Below are 10,350 nucleotides of genomic sequence, written 5' to 3' on the forward strand. Positions count from 1 at the left end.
TGCTTCAGTCATGTCTGACTCTTTGCAACCCTATGGACTGTAGCCCACCAGGCTCCTCTGACCATGGGATTCTCCAACCCTGGAGTGGGTTGCCATGCCCTCCTCCAGGGGATCATCCTGACCCAGGGATTGAACCCATGTCTCTTACGTCTCCTGCATGAGCAGGCGCATTCTTTACAACTAGCACCACCTAGGAAGCCTGGATGCAAATATACATGCATATATAACATGTATACCTAGGTCTGGATATAAATATGTGTATATATATATATATATACATTATATGCATACATATACACATTTACAATTGTGTTTATTTCTATACCCACATCTGCTGTTTTGAAATTCATGAGTTCACACCTATGCCTTTGATTCTAATGCAACACAACAAAGTTCATTCTAGATTTATTCCTTTCTATTATTTGTTCCTCTTATGACATTGAGAAATATGACTCTTATTATCTTTAATATGTCACTTGTTTGATCAGTCCCCCAGAATGAAACCAATCTCCCATCTTGGTTGCACCTCCTCTCCCCACCACATGATAGCCTCCTCTTTCTGTCTGGGTTCTCACTCCCTATGCTGGGTCCTCCCACCCCATGGATGCCCCTACTCCATGGATGCCCCCTTAACTCTGTTTGGGTTCTAACACCCCAGTCTGGGTGGTTTCTCCATCCTCAACTGGGGGCCACAGTGGCTCCCTTGGCCTGGGATGTCTAACCTATGGCTTGTGCTTTTTACTGGCTCCCAGAGCTTGCCCTTTGTGTTAAGTTCTGATTGCCTACAATGACTACTGGCTCAATTTGATACGCTTTATTGGCAGCCATTCCTTCCCTGTCTACCTGCTTACATCCCTACTGGCATCTCCTTCACTTCTCACATAAACTTCCTGCCCTAGCATCCTTGTCTCAGGTTTGGCTTCTGGGGTAACTCCAGCTTAGATAGCCTTTGATCCTCCAGGACTAGGGAAAGCCTATTTTCCCACTGTTGCTTGTAACTGGTGCTTCATCCTCTCCCGTTTGTTCCTTGACTCTGTACACCTTTGGAAAAATCTCTTTGTTGCCCTCTTCACTTAACCACTAAGTTGCAATCTGTTGACCCTTCTACTTCCTTCCACTGTGTCCAGTGCCCTGGGACACAGAGTCCTCCTAGGATCTGACCTCCTTGCTTAGAAGTATCATCTTGAATTCTGGTGAATACACTTCTCCACCTTGTAACATTCACATTCTTTATGTGAGGGGACCACTTGTTCTTTGGGTGCTCTAAATCATCTTCCCATTTCCCACTCTGTTTTATAATTTTTCTCTTGTATTGGGTACATAACATTTCTCTTCGTGCCATGGAAGACAGGCTATGCTCATCCTACCTGCTTGTCAACCTTTGTTCTGTGAAAATGAGAAACAGGGAAATTTGAAATTTTCTAGTACGGTGACTGCATCAATATCAACATTTAATTCCCCTCCCATAGTCTATATTTTCAGTGAGAAGACGCTGGTGAATTTAAAGGGAAGTCGTTCACTCTATGCCACCTTTTATTTTTCTCTTGCTGATTAGTGTTTGTGATTCAATATGAGTCTAAGCTATTCTCCACTTTGCCATATAATCCATCTAAAGGCAATAAGAGTGTCTATCAACAAACCCAAAAATTATCCCTAAAACCAACACTTGTGGATTCTTACTTTTTTGTCTTCCAAGTCAATCCATTCTTTTCTCATTTCAGGGACTGCTCTAACCATGACTAAAAATCTTCCTTTCTTTCCAAGTCTCCTTAGCATAGAGCTTTTTAAGAAAGTTTTCAATTTCAATTTCCTGATCTCTGCTGGATAAAAGCCTTCACCAAACCATGGTTGTCTGTTACTGACCTCTGTCCTTAAGAAAGGGTGTCCACTGAGGCTGGGTTCAACAGAATTGGAAAAATGACAGGTACCAATATTACTGTGTTGGATAATTGTTTTTTATAATATAGAAAAGAATCTTTTCTCTACAATAATTTTAAAGTCTCAAAAAGGCTTGTGGAAAAGGGAGCTGCCTGGCTGAATATTTTTTTTAATGAAACAAAACTAAATACAATTGTAAACTAACAGAAACTGAATTCACAGCCCTGCAAGAGGAGAAGGGAGTGACAGAGGATGAGATGGTTGGAGGGCATCAGTGACTCCATGGGCATGAGTTTGAGCAAACTCTGGGAGATAGTGAAGGACAGGGAAGCCTTGCCTCCTTGGGGACTCCTTCAGGGGACTGAAGAATCAGACATTACTTAGCCATTGACTAACATTTCAACAGCTTCTCCTTCTGCCATGACACATCTAGATACCTTTGTACTTCTCCATGCCAAGCACTCCTGGGCCAGCTAGTCTCTTTTCTTTCCTGTATGTAATATCACTATCCGCCCCCCATTCCCTTTCTAGCAAGTCCTTTCAAAAGGACTCTGTAAACTTTAACATACAAAAATTATATTTAGCCATTTTGAAAAAAAAAAAAACAAATCTCATTTTGTATGGGGGAGTTTTTAGTTTTCATGTACATGAAGATTATAATGGCATCTATGTATGGTTCTTTGCCAGAAACACTGAACCCTATTTGTGACTTCTCCTCCATACAGTCTCTCTCTACTCTGTCCTTTTTGCTTTAATTATGGGTCATGGTCCAAAATGACTGCAGCTTGTCTAATGGACATGACACTATATTGCATTATTATTCCCTTACTTTGGAAGTCATAATGAAATGCTCTCTTGAGCTAAGCTAGGAAGACATAGTTGAATACCTCCCCCCCCATTTTAGGTCCAAAACATCAAAGACATTCTCTAAAACCCCCAGGATAAAACCCAGATATCTCCGAGCTTACTCAGAATTGCATTGAAAAACAACATTGCATCAGAAATAAACGTTAACTGAAAATATCTTTCCAGTCTTTTGAGAACATGCCCAAATGGGGATGGGTTTCATTCACAAAGGACAGAAAAAATGTCATTAAAAAAACCCTGTCCTCCTCATCAGTGCCTCTTGCACTCCTGGGGGCAGCTCTGGAAGCAGTAGCCCCCTCCTTTCTTCTCCTAGAGCCTTCTCCAAGCAGCCTGCCCATCACTTCCTTTTCCCCTTTGCACTTTCCCATTCACAACACATGAAAAATAGCTCTTTCTTCCTAATTCACATTGTCCTTGTATTGGTTTCCTGAGGCTGCTGTAACAAATGATCATGAACTTGGTGGCTTACAACAACATAAATTTATTCTCTTAGAGTTTTGGAGGTCAGAAGTCCAAAATCAGCTTTGTTGGCCTACAGTCAATGGATGGACCAAGGCTGGTCCTTCTGGAGGCTCCAGGGAAGAATCCATTTTCTTGCTTTTGCAGTGCTTCCAGTGGTCTTCGGTTTGTCATCACTCCAATCTCTGCTTCTGTAGTCCCATTGTTGAGTCTCCCTCTGCCTTTCTCTTATAAGGATCCTGTGGTTGCATTGAGGGTCCACCTGGATGATTTCTCATCTCAAGATCCTTACCAAATGGCATCTGCAAATGTCTGCAAAGTCCCCTTTGCCTTGGAAGGTTATCCACAGATTTCAGGGCTTAAGACTGGGATATCTTTCCTAGCCCATTATTCTGTCTTCCATAGTCCCCTAACCATCAGGGTGTTGGGGGTGGGGAATCCCTTATGAACTTTTCCTTTCACTCTCAACTTGAGTCTGTATACTTTGGATGCCCTACCCCTTTCTTTAATTCTCTCTTTCTGAAATTTCAAACCCTTCTTTGACAAAGCTCCAGTTATTGCCTCTTTAGATTCTTTCCCTATCCAGTGGACAATATTCCTAATTCTTGGCCCTAGTGTTGTGATTAGTTTTAGGCTTCAGCTAACTGGATGGCTGAAGTTCATTACTCTTTGCAGAGCAGGTGCTGAGATGGAAGGAGGATGGGCTAGAATCGGTTTCAGTCCAGTGGGCAATAGTGAATACAGTTTTGTCAAGTCCAATTTCCTTTCCATTACATCCACCAAAAGGAGCTGTAAACCCAGTGGTTTGTTTACTAATTGGTCCACTAAAGTAAGCTGCTGCTGCTGCTAAGTCGCTTCAGTCGTGTCCAACTCTGTGCGACCCCATAGACAGTAGCCCACCAGGCTCCCCCGTCCCTGGGATTCTCCAGGCAAGAACACTGGAGTGGGTTACCATTTCCTTCTCCAGTGCATGAAAGTGAAAAATGAAAGTGAAATTGCTCAGTTGTGTCCGACTCTTAGCGACTCCATGGACTGCAGCCTACCAGGCTCCTCTGTCCATGGGATTTTCCAGGCAAGAGTACTGGAGTGGGGTGCCATTGCCTTCTCCGACTAAAGTAAGCAAATGCCCCCAAAACAAACTATGCTTGGGAATCAGTATAGTTTAAGCTCAGATTAAGAAAAGACTCAATTGCCTCACTTAGCCAGGAGTCATTTGGTCCTCACCACTATGAAATAAGTTTTTATCTTGCATCCTTTGGAAATGCCTGCCAGCATCCTAAAAGAAGCTGATGTTAATTTTTAATATCTGTTCACTTTATTAATGTGGGAAGTGGGCTAGAATTAATTAAATTATTTTGGGTCAGAGTTTCCACTCTAATGGAAATCCAGGTAGGGATCTTCTATTTTCCTCCATCCTATGATATATATTAAATGCCATGGGGTTTGAATTTATTTCCTAGCAATAGTCAAGAAAAATGGCGATTTCTGGGAAGCATTCTTCTTTTAACGTAAAGAAACCCAAGTGAATGAACATGAGAAATATGGGAACCACTGACTGCCGTCCAGTTGAAGCTTGAATTCAGCCTAACGTTTCCCAAACAGTACTTTGAGATTAAACCCTCTTGGTATGTGAGGACCAAAGGAGTGATTTAAAATAACCAAAATGCCTCTCCATCCTTCTCGTCCCTGTCTAATACCACTCTGTTATCCTAAAGGAATTTTATGTTAATTTCTGAATTTTAAGCAAAATGCTATAGAAATCCCACTGTCCAGATTTTAAAATGTCTAGAATATTCAATTTTACATGTGTGAAGGTGAGGCCTGAGATATCAAATCTGATCACAAGAAAAGATATTTATAAAGCTCAACAGAATAACCACAGAAACTCCACAGGCTCTGCAACCACAGAATCTACAAGGATCCACAGTCCAACTTTGTTGATGGTCTAAAGAAGTAAAATAATTTTTCATGGTTAACATTCCTAGTATCATAAAGAGACTAGAAACTGTACCTTTTATTTCCTTTGCTTATCTGTTTTCCCACTTGCTTTATCTTACACAACTCAATTTCACAAACCCTATATCCTCTCCCTAAACATTAACTCACCCCTCTTATCTCCCAACTTCTCCACCCATGGAGGAAGACTGAAGAAGACAAAGAAAGAGGAAGGGTGGGGAGCATGTGGAGAGACTCTATTGGGGCCCTTTTGTCAATTTCACTTTCCTTTTCTTTCTTCTCCTTCTTCACCAGGACTTGTTCCCACCTCCAAACCCCCACCTGCCCTCCAGAGCCAGTGTTCTCTCAACACCCCTCTCTGCTCTTGACCTAGGAAACACTGGTGTAACCCTCTTCTTCATCCAAGGATCTCTCTTCCTTCTAACCACACATGAGAAGTCTGGCCCAAAACTGGTTTTGAATGAAATGGTCAGTGGAAATGAAAGCCAGATCCCTGGCTTCTGGGACTCAGCTCCTATCTTCTACTACCCCAAAACTCAAAAGGGAAATGGAAATAAGACCATGTGACTGATACTCTAACCACTATAAATTTCTACCCTTTTAAAGACGGCTATTGCATCTTCAGCACTTCTCTCCAAGAAAAAAGAGAGTATGCTTTTGGATTTTTTCTCAGATGTAGTATTAATCTCTTAAGAGAATTTGTCCAGGTGGGCTTAAGTTCATAGTCATGAACTATAGATAACTGACATCAGCTGATCGGCATCCTGGCACGACTAAAATTGAGAACTTTTCCACTCTGACTGCCCTTCATTACCGCAGATTCATTGCCATGATCTTTGGACAAATGAACATGAGTCTAGACTAAGTATTGTGTTCAGGGCACAGTTTTGCCTGAGATGAAATTTCTAGGGTCTGAGTTTTGTCCTGTTTTAAATTTCATGTGCAGTGCTGCTGTAACAATCAAAGTAAGACTTCTTTAAATGTGAGGGAAAAACAAAATTGATGCCCATATCAGTGATAAAAATCCCAGGTAGTAGTAGTCAAAAGAACATAGACTCCACCAGATATCTGAGCTTAAATCCTTTCGGTTCAGTTCAGTTGCTCAATCGTGTCCAACTCTTTGCGACCCCATGGACTGCATCACGCCAGGCCTCCCTGTCCATCACCAACTCCCAGAGTTGACTCAAACTCATGTCCATTGAGTTGGTGATGCCATCCAACCATCTCATCCTCTGTTGTCCCCTTCTCCTCCGGCCTTCAATCTTTCCCAGCATCAGGGTCTATTCAAATGAGTCAGTTCTTCGCATTAGGTGGCCAAAGTATTGGCATTTCAGTTTCAACATCAGTCCTTCCAATGAACATTTAAGACTGATATCCTTTAGGATGGACTGGTTGGATCTCCTTGAAGTCCAAGGGACTCTCAAGAGTCTTCTCCAACACCATGGTTCAAAAGCGTCAGTTCTTCAGTGCTCAGTTTTCTTTATAGTTCAACTCTCACATCCGTACATGACTATTGGAAAAAACATAGCCTTGACTAGACGGACCTTTGTTAGCAAAGCAATGTCTCTGCTTTTGAATATGGTGTTTAGGGTGGTCATAACTTGCCTTCCAAGGAGTAAGTGTCTTTTAATTTCATGGCTGCAATCACCATCTGCAGTGATTTAGGAGCCCCCCAAATAGTCTGTCACTGTTTTCACTGTTTCCCCATCTATTTCCCATGAAGTGATGGGACTAGATGCCATGATCTTAGTTTTCTGAATGTTGAGCTTTAAGCCAACTTTTTCACTCTCCTCTTTCGCTTTCATCAAGAGGCTCTTTAGTTCTTCTTTGCTTTGTGCCATAAGGGTGGTGTCATCTGCATATCTGAGGTTATTGATATTTCTCCCGGCAATCTTGATTCCAGCTTGTGCTTCCTCCAGCCCAGCGTTTCTCATGATGTACTCTGCATGTAAGCTAAATAAGCACGGTGAAAATATACAACCTTGATGTACTCCTTTTCCTATTTGGAGCCAGTCTGTTCCATGTCCAGTTCTAACTGTTTCTTCCTGACCTGCATACAGGTTTCTCAAGAGGCAGGTCAGGTGGTCTGGTATTCCCATCTCTTTCAGAATTTTCCACAGTTTATTGTGATCCACACAGTCAAAGGCTTTGGCATAGTCAATAAAATAGAAATAGATGTTTTGTTGGAACTCTCTTGCTTTTTCCATGATCCAGCAGATGTTGGCAATTTGATCTCTGGTTCCTCTGCCTTTTCTAAAACCAGCTTGAACATCTGGAAGTTCACTGTTCTCGTATTGTTGAAGCATGGCTTGCTTGGAGAATTTTGAGCATTACTTTGCTAGACTGTGAAATGACTGCAATTGTGCGGTAGTTTGAGCATTCTTTGGCATTGCCTTTCTTTGCGATTGGAATGAAAACTGACCTTTTCCAGTCCTGTGGCCACTGCTAAGTTTTCCAAATTTGCTGGCATATTGAGTGCAGCACTTTCACAGCATCATCTTCCAGGATTTGAAATAGCTCAACTGGAATTCCATCACCTCCACTAGCTTTGTTCGTAGTGATGCTCCCTAAGGCCCACTTGACTTCACATTCCAGGATGTCTGGCTCTAGGTGAGTGATCACATCATCGTGATTATCTGGGTCATGAAGATCTTTTTTGTACAGTTCTGTATATTCTTGCCACATCTTCTTAATATCTTTTGCTTCTGTTAAGTCCATACCATTTCTGTCCTTTATTGTGTTCATCTTTGCATGAAATGTTCCCTTGGTATCTCTAATTTTCTTGAAGAGATCTCTAGTCTTTCCCATTCTATTGTTTTCCTTGATTTCGTTGCACTCATCACTGAGGAAGACTTTCTTATCTCTCCTTGCTATTCTTTGGAACTCTGTATTCAAATGGGTATATCTTTCCTTTTTTGCTTTTCGTTTCTCTTCTTTTCACAGCTATTCATAAGGCCTTCTCACAGAGCCATTTTGCAATATGGAGAAGAAGAATTAAGGATGTTAATTCTTTGCATGTTAAATTATTTGAACCTTAACTTGCAAGAGAATTTAATATTTGGACTTCAATTTCTTCTGGGAATTTCACAGTGGGAGGGAGTTTCTATGCAAAGTTCTGTCATCTTTATTTTGTTGGAAATTTCTGCGTGAAATATGTTGGTGTAGCATTTTAATTGTGTTGCCTAACCTCTGGTAAGCTACAGTGGGCAGTGTAGTTGGGCATCATTTGGGATGGGAAATAGAAGAAGAAGCAAAGTCTCAGCCTTGGATACAGTGTCGATTTGGAGTTAATCTCATTAGTATACTGTCTGGAGCATTTTTATGCTTCCCCAGAAGGTTACCAAAGGATCAATAGGTGATACTAAGGAAGCAACCCATGAAGGTGGAAATAAGACTGCCTTGATCAACAGCTGGTCTCCTCCCTTTCAGAGAATGATCACTGTTTTCGTTGACATAATTCATGATGAATCCCAGAGGAAGAGAGAAAAAATGGGGACTATTTGGAGGAACTAACCCTTCCCCTATTCTTGCTTTAAATTTTATATGGGAGTCCTTAATTAACACCCTCATCATTTACCTGTCTTCTTTCCTACTCCATCCTTTCTGATGGTAGGAGACATCCATTGGTACACACTGATCCATTTAGTGGAGCTGATCTATCACAAAGTTCCAAGCCCTGGGTGCTAATTTCTATCATGTCCTCTCTATCCTACATCAGTGGGAGGCAGAGGTCCTGGATATTGTTTTATTTTGAAGATCAAAGTTTTCTCCTTGAGTGGGCTTTCCTAAAGGTCTAATTGGTATGTGAATGAGAGATAGTAAAGAGTATCAGTAATCCATTTTTCTTGCATACACCACATACTGTACCTTAGCTTTCATTGTAATAAATCTAACATTTTGATCTTTTTCCCGTACTCAGTTGAGAGTTGGTTTTCTCAATTGGATTTTAACTCAGGTGTGGAGTAGAGGTGTTTTTTATTTTTAATTATGTTAAACCAGAGATGTAAGTGCAAATCACAAAGATATTAAGAGTAGAGTTTGTTAGAGACAATTCATTGATCTGAGGGTGCATGAAAGTGGTAGAAAACAAGCCAGCAAATGTAGTTTGAGCCAAACATGAGAATGACTTTAGATTTTTTATTTTTAGCAAAAAGGGGAAGCAATGGAGGTATTTGACCAGGGAAGAAACATTTCCAGAGGCAAATTTTACGAAGAATAATCTAGTTGTTGTTGTTCACTTGTTCAGTTGTGTCTTACTCTTTGCGACCTCATGAACTGCAGCACGCCAGGCTTCCCTGGCCATCATCAACTCCAGGAGTTTGCTAAAACTCATGTCCATTGAGTTGGTGATGCCATCAAACCATCTCATCCTCTGTCGTCCCCTTTTCCTCCTGCCTTCAGTCTTTCCCAGCATCAGGGTCTTTTCCAATGAGTCGGCTCTTTGCATCAGGTGGCCAAAGTATTGGAGTTTCAACTTCAGCATCAGTCCCTCCAATGAATATTCAGGGTTGATTTCCTTTAGGATTGACTGGTTTGATCTCCTTGCAGCCCAAGCAACTCTCAAGAGTCATCTCCAATACCACATTTCAAAAGCATCAATTCTTCAGCACTCAGCCTTCTTTATGGTCAAATTCTTACATCCATATATGACCACAGGAAAAACCATAGCCTTGGCTATACAGACCTTTGTCAGCAAAGTAATGTCTCTGCTTTTCAACATGCAGTCTAGGTTTGTCATAACTTGTCTTCCAAGGAGCAAGTACCTTTTAATTTCATGGCTGCAGTCACCATCTGCAGAGCCCAAGGAAATAATCTTACAGCTGTATGTAAATAGACTGAAGGCAGATGAAAGATGATAACCAAGAAGAGAGATAATGTCTGAGGAAACAGTCAAGAAGGAGAAATAATATCATAGACATGTAGCTTGATAGATCTATTGAGGGTGAAAGAAGTGCAGTTAATTAAAAAAAAAAATGCAGTTGTTCAGCTTTGGAAGTTTAGAGCAGAGGTTGGCAAGCTTTTTCTATAAAGGACAAAATCATATTTTTGGCTGCTTGGGCCATACAGACTTCATGCCATTTTCAACTCTCCACAGTTAGCATGAAAGCATCTATACACAATACATATTAATAAATGAACAATCAAGGCTGTATTCCAGTAAAGCTTTATTTACTAAGACTTTCAGCCTGT

The sequence above is a fragment of the Bos indicus genome, chromosome 2 (genome assembly GCF_029378745.1).
Source record: "Bos indicus isolate NIAB-ARS_2022 breed Sahiwal x Tharparkar chromosome 2, NIAB-ARS_B.indTharparkar_mat_pri_1.0, whole genome shotgun sequence".
NCBI lineage: Eukaryota > Metazoa > Chordata > Mammalia > Artiodactyla > Bovidae > Bos > Bos indicus.